Genomic DNA, 16,790 nt, shown 5'->3' with positions numbered 1-16,790 from the left:
CTCTGTGACGGTGGCTGGGTACCCTTGTGGCCTGGAGGAGACAGACATTAAACTCAAGAGCCCAGGAGAGACAGGGGCTTCAACAGCCAGCTTTCCCTCCTGTCACACTCCTGCACACGCCTGTCATTCTGAAATTAAAACGTGCTTTTCCCTCTCTAACAGGGTCATGCTCACTGCATTAGATCACTTCAATTTCAGACCTCCATTTTTCTTTTGGACCCTCTGACCCACTAAGCCTTCCCTTCTAAATCTTCCTCCATCACCTGGCCGCCTACTTCCTGAGCAAATACGGAGACAGCTCCCCGCTCTCACCTGCATCTGCCTGTGTTTTCCTCATGTCCTTGTCACCAGGGATGATGTGTGCCTCTTTGCATGGAACGAATCTGCTTCTTTTATTTTTACTTTTGTTCTTCTGTTTCTTGTACTGTGGGCTTGACCCCCTTCAAGGGTCTGACCTCACTTACTCCCTGCCAGTTCTTCCCCATCACCATTAATACAAGACAAATTCCCTCTTTTCTTTGAGATTTTATCCTCTTTGTAGATTCCTTCCTCTGTCGCGTGACTCTACTTACCTTGTGTTTACTATTTATGCCTAATTCTCTATTTCCAGGCCTGACCCTTCTCAACTCAAGACCCCATACACAGCCTTCATAAGGGCATGTCCAACTAGGTGTCTCACAGAAGCCTCTTCTGTCCTCCTCTTCTGAGCATTGCTGCTCCTGACATGACCATCTGGCTGTCAACCAAGGCAGGCCTGCAAGGTCAACCTTGACTTCCTGCCCTCCCTCTGCTCTACCACCCACATGCAATCAGCTGTCCGCATGCAGGGACTCCTGATGTTTCAGGTGGCCTGTCTAGACTTCTCCACTATCTGCCACCACCTTCTCTCCAGGCCCCTCACCTTTTCCTGCTCCTGGAGGACTTCCGTGGTTCTATGCTGAACTCCCTTTGGCCAGTCTTATACCCTAAAATCCATTTTCTGCACTGCCGCTAGTGGGGTCAGAGGAGAAAATCAAACTGAAAACGTTCTTTCACTGGTTACAACGTCTAGGATAAAATACTAATTAGCATACAAGGACTATGTTTACATGAGGTTTCATTACACTGAAATAATATATGATGGATAGGCTGAGCTAAGTTGAATAGATATGCATTTGTTTGAGATCTTGCATAAATGGCAGGACTGGTATTTGAACCCTGGGTTGCTAAGCTTAATCACTATGCCATATAAAACATGTGAGCCATTAATATCTGTGTTAGTTGGTTTTTTGTTGCTGTGACCAAAAGCCCCGAAATGAACAATATAGGAAAGGAAAAGTTTATTGGGGCTCACAGTTTCAGAGGTTCAGTCCGTGGTTGGCCAAATCTATAGATCTGGGCCCAAGTGAAGACAGAGCATCATGGCAGAAGGGTTTGATGGAGGAAAGCAGTTCATTCATGACAGCCAGAAAGCAGAGAGAGCTCTGATTACGAGAAGCCAGGACTAATATAATGCTGGGGACACACCTCTAGTGACCTACTTCCTTCAACCATGCCCAACCTGCCTGTAATCATCACCCATTAATCCATCTCAATTATTAATTCATTAAATGGATGAATCCACAGATTAAGTTATAGCTCTCCTAACCTCAGCAACTCACCTCCAAACATTCTTGAATTGTCTCACACGTTAGCTTTCAGGGAACACTTCACATCCCAACTCTGACAACATGTCATGAACAAAAATTCCAGAGAAATGACTTTCTGTACTAAGAAGAGTGATCAGAGTGACCCAATTCATGGTGTTCCCTAGGGTTGAACCCAACATTTTCCAGGAGAGGTGCCTGGCATGAGTTGGCTTGTATGTGAGGGTGCAGAATCCTCACACTCCTTTAGGCTGCCTCTAGAAGCAGTAAAAGAAGCAGCAGCCACTGGGGACAGGGGTATCATGCAGTGGCCCAGAGCTTGGGGGCTGCAGCCAGAGCCAGTGTGGAATCTCTGCTGAGTCACTCTGTGTGACCTGGGCAAGTTGCTTCATCCTTTGTGTCCCAGTCTTTTCAGCTTTAAAATAGGGATACTAGTAATCCCTGTATTGGGATTTTTGTATAGACTGTAGAAATGTAGGGCACATATCCAGTGAGTGTCAGGAATATGTTAGATTGCTTAATAAGCTTCACTTATTGCTTCACAGTATCACTTGAGATAGAGGCATGGTGCTCAACTTGAAGCCTGAATTCTCTTTGTCTTGACATCATGAACTCCTTTACGTCAAAACAAACAAACAAACAAACAAACAAACAAAAAACAAAACAAACCCACCTTTTTCCTTCTCCCTAAAGCATCACTATATACCTACTTATTGATTCATTTGAATGTACATTCCACAAGGGACTAGGAATATTTAACAGCATGCAATTTAGGCTCTCAAATAGCTTCCAAAACCAGAGTCAGGAAGCCATATACACAGGTAGCATACAAGAGTGTAAAAAATTGCTGCAATTTACCAATCCAATTTGCCAATTTCTTACTCATCCTTCAAGTGGGTAAATGTGGATATCTCTTCCTATTGGAAGCCTTCTTTGATTTGCCCATGAACAAAGCATTTTCCATTCTCAGTTGTCACCATGACCTTATTTACTCACTGTAACCACATGCTTTATAATTACTCATATTAAATGAAGTCTGAGACCTAGTGTTTGTTTCCACCCTTTTGTGGGGCTTTTGAGTTTCATACAGTGCCCCCAATACAGGAGACGTTCAGATGTTAAATGATGGAAGGAGGGAGAGAGGAAGACTTGGAAGGGAGGAATGCAGAAGGAAGATAATTGACTCCAAAGGAAACACAGGGGAAGAAGACACATTCCTGGAGAGTAAGGGAGAGAAGGAATCCTCAGAGCACAGAGGATGACGGCGGTTTTAGCCTAGCAGTCACCTGTATGGTAGGAGGCTGGTGAGCAGTGGCACTCTAGGCAGAAGGAAAAGCAAGTGTAAGGCATGGCACAGAGGCATGGGTTGATGGACATATTCACCAAATATGTAAACAGTTGGCATTCGAAGGTGGAAGGAAGAGCAGAGGAATCATAATACAATAGGTTGCAGCCTATGAAGAGCCTAGGAAGCCACACAAATAAATTTGGACCTTCAAAGCAGAGTGGGCCCTCAAGAGCTTGCCTGTCACCCTAAAAGTTTTAGTCATGATGGAGAACATTATTTTCTCACTTTCAACCAAATGCTAAATACTTGATTAAAATTGAGTGCAGTTAGACAGCTCCAGTGGTATTTCCTAGGAACCTAAATCACAGGGTTTTTGGCATGTCTGGTTTTAAAGGGAAATTGAAATCACTCCAGTACTCATTCATGCTGAAACTACTTTTAGAATTTCCAAGAACAATTGAAAACACAAATCTGTCTCCTAACAATGCTCAGGCATTGGGATTCTTCCTACCTTTATTCTGTTGAATGAGACAGAATGGGAGGAATAACAATACCTGACATGCCCTTACATTGCATTTCTAGAGCACTCTCACAGAAATGATCTCATTTGATCTTCACAGAAACCCTGTAAGCTATGCACTATTATCTTCATTCAGCAGCGCAAATAGGCACGGAAATAGTAAGGCAGGCAAGAATCCATTCTCTTCCTTCTCCTTTCCTCTGACCCTCCCACCTAGGTAAGGTCTGATGATTTCTACATGTAGTTAAAGGCCCAAATCAATCACCAAAGAGGAAGCCAAGAAAGAGACTATGTAACGTGTGTTTCAAATGTGCCCTGTCATTATGCACTCCATCGCCACTCCTCGACGGAAGTGTAATGGTGTGCACTCTGTAGGAAAGGACACTGAGGGTCAGAGAGATTAATAAACTGGTTTAGGTTAGTCCGGCTTCAGAACCATAGAGCCAGATCTGAACTTCCGTCTGAAGACTTCAACACACTCTGTCCTTCATCAACTTCATACTATTGGGAGGTTAGCGAATGTGGCCTCAGATCTTGGGCTGCCCTGCTTGATGACTGACTGGCCTTCGGAGATTGGGACGGGTCTTGTGATACTCAGAGTCTGTGCTTTGGGTTCTCTTCTGTAGAATGCAGATAGTTCTTGCTCCTAATTCTTTTCTGAGAATATTTTCATTAGTGCCCAGTACTTCCCATTTCACCCCCTCCTCCCTTCCCTGTTCCCCTTTCTCTATTTCACCAGTCTTTATTCTGTTTATTTATAGTTACTTTATAAGTAGTGCATTATAGATATACATCAAGGTGAAATTCATTGTGGTATATTTATATATGTACATAGGATACTTTGATCAGTTTCACTTCACCCTTCCTCCCTTTTCCCATCCCTCCTTCCTCCACTCCACTGCTCTCTCTTCTATTTTTATGGAATCCTCCTCCAGCTACTTTTCTCTCCCTTATTTTTGGTTTAGCTTCTGTATATGTGAAAAAAAAATGTTGATACTTAAATTTCTGGGTCTGGCTTATTTCACTTAGCATGATCTTCTCCATTTTCATTCACTTACTGGAAAATAACATAATTTTATTCTTCTTTATGACTGGTAAAACTCCATTGTGTACATATACCAGATTTCCTTTATTCATTCATCTGTTGATGGGCATGAGGGCTGGTTCTATAACTTTCTTATTGTGAATTGTGCTGCTATAAATGTTGATGTGCCCATATCACAATAGTGTGCTGATTTTAATTCTTTTGGATAAATACCAAGGAGTGAGATAGCTGGGTCATATGGTGGTTCCATTCTGAGTTTTTTGAGAAATCTCCAAACTCTTTTCCAGAGTAGTTGTACTAATTTGAAGTGAATGACTCTTTTCCCCTGTTTCCTCATCAACATTTATTATTATTCATATTTTTAAAAATTGACATTCTGACTGGAGATGAAACCTCAATGCAGTTTTGATTTGCATTTTCCTGATTGCTAGAGACATTAAACATTTTTTCATTTGTTGGCCAATTGTATGTCTTTTTTTGAGAAGTCTTTTTTAGTTCACTTGCTCATTTATTAATTAGGCTTTTCTTATGTGTGTGTGTGTGTGTGTGTGTTTAATAGATTCTGGGTACTAAGTCCCTGTATGAGGAGCGGGTAAGAAAGATCTTTTCCCATTGTGTTGGTGCTGTTTTCATGCTCTCATTTCCTTTGCTGTGCAGAATCTATTTAATTTGGTGCCATTGCCCACATAGTGATTCTTGGTTTATTTCCTGCATTTTGGAAGTCTTGTTAAGGAAGTCAGTCCCTGTACCAATATATTGAATGTTGAGCCTACATTTTCTTCTAGCATTTGCAGAGTTTCTGGTCTAATAGATCTTACATCTACAAATTCTCTTTTGATGTATAAGTGTAAGTTTTCATGATATTAGGGATGACATCAGATAGAAAATTTTATAGGGACCAGGAGAATTCTTTCTACGTGTGTAACAGCCTCACAAGTTCAGTAACTGGAAACAGACTTAAGGTTTATTTCTCATTTGTGAAAAGCCCCATGATGGATTGGTTCTATCCCTGTTCTGCAGTACTCTTCCTTCAGGACCCAGACTGAAGTAGCCACTGTCTGGGACATCACCAGGTGCAGGGCTGTGAGAGAGGGCAGGAGTATGGATTGACACCAGCTCTCAATGCTGTGACTCCAAAGGTGTCCGTCCACACTGCTTCTACTCACATTTCATCAAGGAGAGATAGTTTACATGACCAGAAAGTGCTGAGGAGACGCTGTCCTTCCATCTGCCTGGAAAATGGACGACCCAGAATTTCCCTTACATTGCCAAATATTTGGTTCTCTTTCTTTCCAAACAAAATGCATGAACCCTTCCTCTGCTCTGAGGGAGACAATCCTGAAACACCATGGAGGGTACCTAAGATCAAATTTCAAAATTGGGGGATGTGTGAGCTTCTGTGGCAGGTCTCAGGACCCCTCAGTGTTGTCCTCACTTGACAGAGAAGCTTCATTTTGTTTCAAAAGATTAAGTTGTCCAACAACCAATAAGTGTCAAAGGCAGGATTTACAGCAGCTTCTTAGTCTTCACAACTCTTGTTACTTTCATTGCTTTATTCCCTGTTGACCAAGTCAGAAGCAATGTGGGGACAGCTTGCCTTTGAAGGTCATTAGCCCAGCTGAGGAGCTGAGCACAGTCACCCCAGCTTGTGATCAAAGCTGGAGCAGGCATTGGCAGAGACCCTGGGGGCCGGAGGGGATTGAGTGAAATCTTAAGGTGAGTTTTCCAGGTAGGGAAGCAAGAAAGGAGGCATGGAATTCCAGAAATGAGAAAGGGCATGGACACCCAGGGGCTGCTCTCCTGTGCAAAGTGCTGCAGTTTGAAGTGGGTGTTGTCCTGGAGCCTTTGGACAGGGCTGTGTAGACCTGCTGAGGAATATGGACTCCACCCTGTGGCAGCTTCCAAAGAGTTGAAGAAGGAAATGGTTAGTCTCAGTCCCCAGAAAAGGCGAAGCCAAGGTGTGATTACACGTGTGTGCATCTAATGAAAAGAAGAGGAGGAGAAACACTGCAGGGGGCGCAATGCCCTGAGAAGGAAGGACGGAAAGAAGTTTGGGTGGAAGCATCCCAGAGTTGGAAGGTCAACTGAAAGTGTCTCAAGATGATAAAATACAAAATTACAATATAGGCACATTTAAAGATAAGCACCTATTAGGAAAAACATAAAGAAAATTAAAGCAATTAAAAGTGCTTCTGTATGAGTAGCTGGGTAGGAATAAAAAAGCATAGGGTCATGAGCCCTTGCTCAGTGTCCTTAACTCTGTGTGTGTGTGTGTGTGTGTGTGTGATTAAAAACTGCCTTCTTTTTCTAGCCTACATAGAAGCCACATTCCTAATGTGACTTTGAGGTTTCTTCCTCAAAGTGTGACATGAGGCAGCCCAGCATGAGGCACCTGGCCATTTTTCCTTCAGACATTGGTCTTTTACTGAGTGCTCCTTGGGGTTTTATAAACTTTATAAAAGAATGTGTTTACTGTAACCTTTCTGACTATGCCCATTAACCGTTGCCTGCTTCTTGATGAACCTTGTGCAATTTGGGAAAGAAAAGAAGGTGGCAGAAATGGCTTTCAAAGAGAGGATAAGAAACCCGTAGTAGAATGGGCACCAGGTGGGACAATGTGGACCCTGACAACGTGCGCTGAAGCAAACAATCTGTGTCCACAGAGAGGTAAGTAGGAAAACCCCAGGCAAATGGCCGTGGAAAAATCGCTGAGGAGCAAAATGCAAACTCAAAGGAGATGGAAATAGATTATCAGAAAAAGACAAAGGGTCAGAGCAGGTTGATAAGGGGACCCAGAGCAGCAGTGATCTCTTAAGAGATAACTAGTACTGGATACACCACACGTGTCCACTTCACACTCCTCCACACGTGTGCACACACATGCACACACACACCTCCCCAACTCACATTGCCTGTTTGCATGTGGTGCTGTGGAAGTTGATTCAAATCATGTCCTGTGGCTTGCACAATCCCTCATGTCCTTGAAATGAAGATCCAGGCCTCTGTCTCTCCACCTAAGGCTCTGCCATCCGATCACTGTCCTAGGGCAGAGCATCAGAGCTTTGTGGTTCATTCATTTTTCTTAAAAAAAAATACATCTTCCTCTCTCAGCGTACACTTACTTCCCATGGTGACCCCTCAAATATGGCCTATGTGAAAATTTTCCTTTCCCTAATAATTTTTTGTTCAGTGTATTAATTTTTTTAAAAAAAATTGATTTGCTATGTCTCTATATTTTTAGTACCTTGTGAAAGGGACTTTATGCAGGTTTCCATTTACCCTGACACCGTTTACCCTGGCACTTAGTAGATTCACAGGTTACATTTCTTCAGTGAATAATTAGATTTACCACTAGTTGGAACTCAGATGGGTGCCTGGTGAGAGGGGTAGGATCAAGTCTTTCCTTAGAATCCTCTTCCAAGCCTTCTTTCCTTTGTCTTACTCACGTTATCTTCTCATTGCTAATTTATTCCTTTTCATTCACTTATTAAAGAAAATGGGAACCAAAACGAGGGAAAGGAATCTTGCTGCATTTGAGGGTGTGGATGGTCTGCACTATAAAATCCATCCTGAAGGGCTGCCCTTCTCCCGCCTTTGTTCTCCTTGTTCTCACAAGCTTCTTGTTAGGAAGGACAGGCAAGAGAACTAAGCACGTTGATCGTGTTTTCCAGGAGCTGCATAGGGGTGCTTTCAACAAATATTTCCCCTGCCAAGTCCACAGTTGTTCACAGGTTAGGAATTTTTATTTATTGGTGTTTGAAAATCGAGGGAGTGAAGATGCAGGTAGACGTGATGCTAAGCCCACAGCAGCAAGTGGCAGGGCTGGGATGGAGCTCATTCCCAGGGCTCTCGAAATCAGTGCTCACTTCCCTCACTCAGGCGCCTCTCAAGCACGTTTTCTTGGGGAAAATCTTGGCAACTCTCTCAACAGTTTTCTGCATGTTCCACATGAGCAGGCTGAGGCAGAGGCACTGCCTTTCCATGGTTCTTCCTTATCTCCCTCAAGAAGAGACTCATGATGCTTTTAATATCTAAGCCAGCAGCTCAAAAGGCTGCAAAAAATAAATATAAGTGAGCAATCCTTAGATCGTTGCTTTCATTAGGCAGGCTTATTTTGAATGCAGAGCTTTGATGTCAGGCAGATTCAAGTTCAAATCCCAGCTTTCTCACTTATTAGCTGTGGGAGGAAGGAGTCAATTTCATTGACTATCAGTTTTCTCCTGAGGTTATTACAAGGATTAAATGAGATGAGGCATGTAAGACAGGGAGCATTTTATCTGTGCTCAGTATGCACATCAGATAGGAGTGCTATTATCTTTATAAATAAGCTTGTCAAGTGCAGAAGTGTGTAAAATGTCTTTGATAGTAAGTATAAAGGAGAATAATTCCTAGTCTCTGTCCCCTGCCTCTGGCCATGTTAGTATGACACAGCCGTTACAAATTTCCAAATCCTCATACAATACCTTATGGGGTTAGGCTTTATCATCCTTAAATTCTTAGTATTTCTAGAAAGCCAGTGTTTTTCCAAAATTATGCTTATAAAAAGAGGTTTCTCTGTCCTTATGTGCCACCAGCTTCCTTCCAGGTGGTGTAAATCTTTTCTACTCAGAAGACCTAGAATTTAAGGGAGTGTTGCTATGGAGAAAAATATGTTATCATTAATAATAGAAATGCTTTGAGGTCACACACATGGCAGCAACATTGACTTCAAGAGTTCCAAATCACTTGAAGTACTTGCAAGTGCAGAAAGGAGAGCTACAGTCTTAAATTACAATTTGACGGATTTTCAATGGCGGGGGTCTAGTGGGGAGGAAAAGCTCATAAGCTTTTTCAGTACTACCATCTTTAGAATCCCAAGACCACCACTGACAAGCACTGCATTGAAAAGGCTGGTGGTCCTCTGCATCTCAGGTTTTTTATTAATGAAAAAGGGATTCCAATACCTCCTTGGCCACATTACTATGATCCTTAATGTGAGTGTCCCTCATATTGAGAGTACTCAGAAATGACAGTTCTGCCTTTTCTTATATAAACCACAATGCCCTGTGTTTGAGTCCGACTTTACTACTTGGTAGCTATGTGACCTAATTACTTAACTCTTTGAACCTGAATATCCAGTGTGCAAAATGGAGATAATAATATCTACATTATAATAATATCTACATGCCAGATTAATTCACTTGTGAAGAGTGTTGGTGTGGCGTTATAATTCCATAAATGTATGTCTTCCTCTGTCTTTCGTGCCTCTTTCCATGTCTCCTGCTCCCCACTTTCCCTTCCTTCTTTGCCAGTGATAATCATGAACATTCCAGACACTCTCCTCTTGCACAAGAATGGCTAGTTGCCTTCTTCCCTGGTTCCCAGAAGCCTTTCTTGATTCCTTCATTTCCATGAGCAAAACTCACGAGGCCAAGAAAGAAATCTGACGACAAGCTATCCGTTCTCTGGGTGTCATGTTCCTCTGTGGGGTACTTCAGTCAACTTTTGGTTACTATAAAGAAATACCTGAAGGAGTTTACTTAGGAAGAAAAGAGCTTGATTTAGCACATAATTTTGGAGGTTCAAAGTCAAAAAGATCCTACTGGTTCAGCCAATGGATGGCATCCTGGTGGAACAGGCTCTGCTCTCGCCAGTGCTTCCTCATGAGCTTGCAGGCTGCCTGCCCTGTGCTCACCCTCTTCTTTTGCTTGTGAGTGCACAATAGGAAGGCATGGTGGACCTGAATGGGGCTTACCAACCCCTAATCCACTCTAACACTGCAGCTCAGCTACATCAAAGAGAAATTCTGCTGAGTGTCATGGTCTAACTTAATTTTATTTTTATGGTTGACATCCTTATTCAACCATCGTTCATAGTGCGCCTACAGTGAACCAAGGTATGCATTGGGATTTCAACAATCAGTAACATGGGCGTGCTCTGTAGTTCACATACAGAGGTTGGAGGAGATTCAGACCAGGCATGAGTAGATATATGGAGCAACAGTGTCATGAAGTGTTTGGTCCCTGTTTAGATTTATGCCTCCTAGATACCAAGGGATCAGACAGACCTAATTTTAAATATTGAATCTTCTAACTATTTGCTGGATCAGTTGGGACAAGTTGCTTAAGCTGTCTGAACCTCCATCTCCTTGTCTCTAAACAAGGGTGGCTACTAGATTTAAACAAAATGCAATGTGTAGGTGCCTAATGTGTGTGTATTCTTTTTAATATTTGAAGAATCAAAGAGGCCGAGTTATGAATCCCAGATTTGTCAGTCAACTTTTGGTTACTACGAAGAAATACCTGAAGCAGTTTACTTAGGAAGAAAAGAGCTTGATTTAGCACATGGTTTTGGAGGTTCAAAGTCAAAATTGAACAGATCCTACTGGTTCAGCCACTGGTGAGGGTTTAACAGTGGATGGCATCCTGGTGGAAGTGTGCATGGGAGGAAGCATCACAACTCAGAATAGGAATTCAGAGAGAGACTCACGAGTCAAGTGCAGGCATTTATACTGACTCTTGCTTGGGAGAACTCACTCCAGGAGTTATTATTCCCTTCCATGAGCAGTGTCCTCAATAATCTAAGGACCTTCCACTAGGCCACCACATAAAGATCTCACTTCCCAAAAGGGTCAAACTGATGACCAAGTTTCTAACACATAAATCCTTAGAAGCCCAATCATGTCCAAGCCATAACTTCAGGGGTATAAGTACACACAGCTTCTACATATATGTGTACACACACACACACACACACATATGTGTTTACCCACCACACCACTAACTTCTCTCCATGTGTTATGGTCTGTATGTGAGGTGTCCCCCCAAAAGCTCACATGTAAGACAATGCAAGGTAGAAGAGAAATGATTAGATTGTGAGTCTTAATCCAGTCATTAATTTAATCCCCTGAAAGAGTGGTAGGGTATGGCTGAAGGAGGTGGGAATTTGGGTGTACCTTTGGGTATATATTTGTATTTGGGGAGTGGAATTTCTCTCTCTGCTTCTTGATCACCATGATATGAGCTGCTTTCCTTTGCCACACACTCCGCCACGATGTTCAGCCTCATCTTGAGCTCCAGGAAATGGAGTCAGCCTTCTATGGACTAAAACCTTGAAAACTGCAAGCCCTCAAATAAACTCTTCCTCCACTACAGTTGTGCTGGTAGGGTTCTTTAGTCACAACGATGCAAAAGCTGACTAAATCACCATTCCTCATTTTGTTGGAAGCTCATCAAATACTTATTTTCTCTTGTTCTCTTTCTTTTAAACTGAGAAATGTATGTTGCAACATTTATGGAAACGAGTCGACAAAGACCCTCCACTAGTACAAAAGAGCACTGAGATGATTTCATGGGCATCCCCAAGGTAATTCTCTTCCAAACTCAAGATCAGCTACTGTAATGTTCTGGATGTGACGTGTCCCCCAAAAGCTCAAGTGTGAGACAATGAAAGAAGGTTTAGGGGAGCAATGATTGGGTTATGAGAATTTTAAACCAATAGGTGAATTAATTCCTTAATGGGATTAACTGAGTGGTAATCGAAGGTAATCGAAGGTAGGGTATGGCTGAAGAAGTGGGGCCTTGGGGAATGTTTTGGGGTATATACTTTGTATCTGGTGAGTGAGTCTCTCTGCTCTCTGCTCATCATGTGAGCTGCTTCCCTCTACCACATTCTTCCACCATGACGTTCACCTTGAGCCCTGAGGAATGAAGTTGGCTGTCTATGCACTGAGACCTCTGAAACCATGAGCTGCAAAATGAACTTTTCCTCTTCTACAATTGTTCTGGGCAGGTCTGTTAGTCACAGAAGAGAAAAATCTGACTAAAACAGCTATCTTCCTTCCAGGCCCAAATGTTGCACAAACGATCACTTTAATATTTGATGATATTACTTGAAGTGGTTTTTGGTAGAATGCCTATATGTTTATTAGGCACATGTTGAAGGTAAGGATTCCTAGGAGAGAGAGTAAGCTCTCCAAAATCTCCTCCAGCATGAAAATAGTGTGGTTGGGTTTTATGATAAGGGAGCATTGTCCACATATCAACAAGTTTATAGTACTAATTTGGCTAAAAATATTAGGCATGAGTCATATCAGTCTTTAAAGTGCTTCTTAAAAAGAATAATTATGGCATTAATTATGTGTATGTAATTTATTTTTCACCACTAACATAAATTTGATAGTTCCCATTTTTCCCCAAATAATGAGTTTTCTTAGACTCTACCATTTTCCATAATTGATGATTGATAATTTCAGTTTTAAAGTGGGATGGTGTTTTCAAAGAGGATAGGTCAGTTGTCAGGGTGTTCACTCACTGTTGAATCATTGAGTGACTTCCAGCAGTTTGTGGGCAAATGTTTAACTACTAGATCTTTTATTTGAGTTGGAGGAGCCCAGATTTTTAGTGTTTATCAATTTCCACGGTGAAAATATTCCCACCATGCCCAATTTCAAGCTAATTGTTTGTAACAACTGACTTGTAAAATTCCTGAGCTGCTTCCAGCACACCACGGGCTTTATATGAAGTGCTCTGCTAAGTACTGGGAATACAGATATAGTAACAACTAAGGTCATTTGAAATATCAATATTGCACTCAGTTGTGAATTCAGAAAGCACTGAACTTGGAATAGGAAACTCAAATTTGATTCCTGGTGCTTTCCCTAAATAGCAAAAGATGAGTGAAAAAAAAAAACATTATTTCTAAATGCTAAAATTTCAAGGTATTAAAAAAATAATATGAGATGATTAAATGATAATATATTGTGTGGAACTATGACCCAAATGATAAGAGTATAAAACGCTTCAACAATAATGCCCCTAACATATTGCATCAGTAAGATGTCTGATGCTGAGAATGGTGCAGGAATTCCAATCTAGGAGCAACTCTTCTGCGCTACAGGAGAGATGTACAGATTCTCCCTGACCTGGAACAAAGTCACTTTCTAATAAACAAATCTGTTCTATGTTAGACATATTGTAAGTTGGAAATGGATTTAACATACCTATAGAGTATCACAGCTCAGGGGCACAGTATCTGCATGGTATCATGTGATCACATGGCTGCCTAGGAGCTGTGGCTTGCTCTCATTCACATGGAAGATCAAGCTGCCTATCACTAGCTCCACAAAAGATCAAAATTCAAAGTCTGGCTTTTACTAAACACTATTGTTTGAGCAACATGAAAAAAACATTCAAGTTGAGCCATCCTAAGGGACCATCTACCTATCTCCACAAGCACAGATTTAGAGAGAGTAAGCCTCAGAGAGATCCATATGCACAATGAAGCATTTGGATTAGAGATAGTAACAAAAACATAATTAATAAGAGTTAATAAATAACTGGTGCTTATTGCATAAATGGACATATCTTTGTCACAGCATTGCATTTACCACTCTGTTACAGTAGGAATTCACTGAAGATGAACACATTTTTCCTCTCCTTTCTCAGCTTCTCCTAACCTTGAGTCTTCATTTTCACTAAGAAGACTTAGCAGAATTAAGAACAAATTTGATGTCCACTGGGCATGTGCCAAGAACAGGTGGATGCACACTTTGCCACTATCTTCTCATTTAATTCTGGAAATAACCCTATGATGTCCATACAAAAAGAAAGTTTTGTAAAACATATATTTTCTCCCCAATACATGCCCTCCTGCTCCCTATTTTACAGAAAGGAAAAGCCAAGATTCAAAGGAACACTGACATATGCCTGAGCCTCACAGTTAGTGAGTTTCAGAGCTAGAGCTAGGCCACTCACCTCTACATACCAAGATTAATTACAAAGAAGGCTGCAAAGATTTTTTTTAATGGAAATAAATTACAAACTCTAAAATATTTTGCAAAATTTCAAACATTCAATACACACTTGTCCCATGGCTAAACAAATGGTTTCTTATTACTGAAGAGAACTGGGTAGAAATAAATTCAGGCCCAATTACTGGAATTCCACAGGCTCAGGTGTCAGACTGGAATACTGGCTCAGCCTGTTGCTACTATGTCCTTTAGGCTCAGCCATATTAAAGATGCTGATTTTCTTACTGATATGGTGGGCACTATGATACCTCTGTCCTTGGTCAGAGGAAGGCTTAAACAAAGCAATTGAAGCAAAGAGCCTGATCCTTAGCTGATAAGTGAATTTTTTTCTGTTTTCTTTTACACCATAAAATATTGTAATATGCCCTCAAATTTCAGTTCCAAAGAAGTGATTAGAAATAAATCAAAATTAGAGCCTATAGTCATGGTAGAGACTAGCAGGAAATAAAAATGGTTTCCAGCAAGTGGCAGAAGTCAAAGGGGACAGATTCTTAGTCCAAGAAGATAAAAGGGACTATAAACCTACAGCAATAAGAAAAAAAAAATCATGCTGGGTTTCTCAGGAAATAAATGTTACATGGTTTTAATTGGCTACTTATTAGTATCTGAGTTTGCTGGACCCTCACTATGGGGTCTGCCCTTTTAACCTCCAATCTGAGTTATAAAATAATATGATTTAGTTAGGAAAACTGAGATGAATAGTGACCTTTTAGAAGGAAAGCTTTATAAAACATATATTTCCTCTCCAATAATGTATGTTTTATTGTGCTTGCCTTTTATCTCACCTTTTAAAAAATAGTTACATGCGTGTCACATAAGTCAGGATAAGCCAGGGTATGCTGCAGTTATTAGTAAACCTTGAAATTTTGTTAAGTGATATATGTTTTTATCTTGCATGTATTCAGATCCAATGGAGACTCCACTTCCCAGAAACACTCAAAGATCCAGGTTAATGGAAGCTCTGTTCATATAAATAGTCGATTTGACAATTTCCTATGGTGGAGGAAAAGAAAGTCTGGAGAGGTGCTTGGGATTTTACATTGCTCAACCTGGCTCACGTTTCATATGCAAGAAAGAGCTGTGTGACTTCACCTAATAGCACAAGAGGCCGAGAAGTCTAGTATTCAATTACTTAAAATAAAGGGATTTGCAACAGGATTTGGTGAACACACAGCATTATTCATGCCAGTGTTTAGTCAACTTTTCACTGCTGTGACTGAAAAACCTACCAAGCATAATTTTAGGGGAGGAAAAGTTTATTTAGGGGCTCACAGTTTCGGAAGACTCAGTACATAGACTCCACTCATTGGGGTTGGAGTTGGGGCTGAACGTCATGGTGGAAGAGTGTGGCAGAAGCAGCAGCTCACATGATGATCAGAAAGCAGAGAGAGAGAGACACCACTCCCAGATACAAAATATATATGCCCCAAAGACATGTCCCCAAGGACCCACCTCTTTCAGCCACACTCTACCTACCTACTTTCAGTTACCTCTCAGGTATCTCCTCAGGGAATCAATTCACTGATTGGGTTAAGGCTCTCCAAACCCATCATTTTAGCTCTAAGCCTTCTTGCATTGTCTCACACATGAGCTTTAGGGGACACCCCACATCCAAACCATAACAGCCAGTTATACGAATGATTCAAACCATTGCATCTTTTTCCTTCACAGTGTGTAAGTTTGTGTCTCATGAGACCCACTGATTCCCTGGTGCTTAATCCATGGCATCTCATCGAGCTGGCGTTTAGGGTAGAGCTGTTGAAGTCTAGCACTGAGCTTCTATTAGTATTCATGTACTGCATTTCCAAAGCTTTAGATCTCTATCTATGAACTTGGGAAAGTGATAGGCATTAAGGAAGGAATAAAAACACGAAAAGAGCTTGTGATACTGAGGTTGTGCTGACATGTACTTAACCTGACCTCTAAGATGTCAGGTCTCTAGAGGTGTCAATGGGAACTTCAGGTGGAGATGCTCAGTGAACATGCTGAGCTCTTAGGGAAGATATTAAGAGAAAAATCAAGGCCAGAATCCTAAATTTAGAAATAAAGTCCAAAGAGATTTTTAAAGATTTACATTGCAGATTTGTTCAAGATGTAGAAAAACAATATTGGAAGAAAAGAGAACAAAAAGGCCTGACATTGATTGTGCATACTCTGCACCTCTGGCACTGTGCCAGGCAGTCTAGACAGCATGCCACTGAATTGTCCCACCAGGGTTGATTGTGTTACTATTCTCTCTCACAAGAAAGGGGGATATTCATACATAGAAACTGTGGTCCAAACTCAGGAAAAACAAGAAACTGGGCCATGGCAAGGCAGTGGACCAGCCAAGGATCCCCTGTTTAGGTGCAGGTCTCCATCCCTCAGAGGGCATCCAACTCATTTCTGTGCTCAACCCTACCTAAAGGGGAAGTACTCAATAGTGACCCTATTGCCACTGGAGAAGTCCAGGCACAGGCTGAAGGATCTTGTTAGGGGTGATGTAGATTGAGGCAGCATTGGATTGGGGTTTCAGTGACCTT

The sequence above is a fragment of the Marmota flaviventris genome, chromosome 15 (assembly GCF_047511675.1).
Source record: "Marmota flaviventris isolate mMarFla1 chromosome 15, mMarFla1.hap1, whole genome shotgun sequence".
In the NCBI taxonomy this organism is placed as follows: domain Eukaryota; kingdom Metazoa; phylum Chordata; class Mammalia; order Rodentia; family Sciuridae; genus Marmota; species Marmota flaviventris.
The sequence above is the reverse complement of the archived record's forward strand: the minus strand, read 5'-3'. Positions refer to the sequence as shown.